Here is a 2500-nt window from a genome sequence, read left to right on the forward strand (position 1 = left end):
CACGGTTCTGATTGGTTGATATGAGATGTCTGATGTTAAGGCTCTTACTAGATGTGTTTTACATGTGGCACTGATTAATATAACTGTTCTCACTGGTAATGTTATCCATGGTACTGTTATCGTTGATGATGTTATTATTATTATTGTTATCTCTGATATAACTATTATCACTGATTTTACACATTAACTCGAACCATCAACTTATTTGATACTTTCGTTTCACTATTAATCTAGAGGAATTTTCCCTTTCAGTTGGCATCCACGGCCAGCATCCCGTGTCGACTTAATAACATGTACCCACTCGCCATCTCTGCAGGAACGGAGTCTTTTTGGCCAAATCCCAACGCGTAAGACAGGTACTGCGTCGTGATCTCGGAATGTTGACCCCAGCCTGACGACCCCAGAGTGACGACCCCGGCCAAGACCACCACAGTAGTCAGACGCGTGGGTGCTCGAGGTCGTCCTGGGCGACAAGTACCGTAAGGAGACGAGTCGTGACCTCTCCCACCCGGCCGCTTGACCCCTCGCCTACACTCACGCTCGCTCCCGCCTCCACGCCCGCGCACGCCCATCAAATAAGAGGGGCCAGTGATAGACAACGAATATCCACACACGTTGGAACACGGTGGTGCCCACCCACACACGATAAGGGACGATGGACCACACCCACTTGGGTCGAGGCACGCTACTCCACACCCACCCACGACGGGAGAGAGCGACCCATACTTGTTATAAAAGCAGTTCAGGCTGATCAAAGGATATCTGTTGTCGAAAAGTTGTCCATATAATATTTTTACATTTTATATTCGTATTCATATTATTAGTATCATTATTATCATTATTTTTGTTATTGTTATTGTTATTATTATTATTATTATTATTATCATTATTATCATTATCATCACCACTATTATTACCATTATCAATATTATCATCATTGTTATCATTATCTTTACTGTTATTGTCATTATTATTTTTACCATTCTAATTATTATTATCATTATTGATATTATTATTATCCTTACTATTATTGTCAATATGTTATTTTTACCATTGTTGTTATTATAATCATTACTGTTATTATAATTATCATTGCTATTATTATAATAATAATAATAATAATTATCATTATTATTATTATTATTATTATTATTATTATTATTATTATCATTATTATTATCATTATTACTATTATCATTATTATTATCATTATCATCATTATTATCATTAATCACCATTATTAATATTATCAATTATTGACATTGTTATTAATAATTATTATTTTTGTTTTTGTTATTGTTATCATCATTATAGTTATTGCTTTCATAGTAATCATTGTTGTTGTTATATATTTTTTTAATTATCACGATTATTGTCATTATCGTTGTTATTATTATAATCAACTTATTATTATTATCATTAGTAGTATGATGATGATAATGATGATGATGATGATTGTTATTATGATAATGGTAATGATAATGGTGAGGATGATAATGATAATAATAGTAATAATGATAATAATAATGACATTATTACTATTATTATTATTATTTTGTTATACATTTTATTATTGTTATTGTTATCAATAACATTATAAGTGGCAATAGTATCGTGGTAGTGGTCGGTGTAGTATTAGCAGTAGTAATATCATTTTCATAATGATTGTTGTTATCATTACCATTGTTATTATCATTTATTATCAGTTATTATCAATATTGCCATCATTACCATTATCATTATTATTGTTATTAATGTTGTTGTTATTACTAATATTATGATTATTATTACTATTATCGTTATCATTATTTTAGTTATTTTTACTATGATATTAATTATTATTTTTTATCATTATTATCAATATTGTTATAATTATTATTACTATTATTATGATAAAAAAAATCATAATAACGATTAATATATTTTTTTAATATGACTATTATCGTTATTATAACTATCGACATTATGTTTATTATCATCATTATCCTCACCATCGTCATTATTATCATTATTATTATCATAATCATTTTCGTTATTGTTGCTATCATAAGTAGTAGCAGCAATAATATTTTAATTGTTATGAACATAATAATAATGATAAGTATTATTAAAATTGCTGATATTACTGATAATGCTAATACTGTTATGGCCATCAGTATCATTATCATTACCGATATCATCATCATCATCAGTATCGATATTACTATCATAATTATCATAATTACTGGTAGCTATTAATGAAATTGTTATTGCAGAAGAAAACACTGCACATAATAGCTTGTTCAATAAATGTTTTCTGTATATATTTTTTCAGCCACTGTTTCAACACGTGTGCTTCGTAATTCACGTAATTCAAGTATTAACGTCACTAGTTGGTCACTGGCACCATAAGTATTCTGTCGTTGTCGGTGTTATCAGTTATCATAGTCATCAATAATTCATCAATACTGGGAATTATTACTATTACTACTACTACTACTATTATTGTTGTTATCATTAT

This window comes from Penaeus chinensis, chromosome 20 (genome assembly GCF_019202785.1).
Source record: "Penaeus chinensis breed Huanghai No. 1 chromosome 20, ASM1920278v2, whole genome shotgun sequence".
In the NCBI taxonomy this organism is placed as follows: domain Eukaryota; kingdom Metazoa; phylum Arthropoda; class Malacostraca; order Decapoda; family Penaeidae; genus Penaeus; species Penaeus chinensis.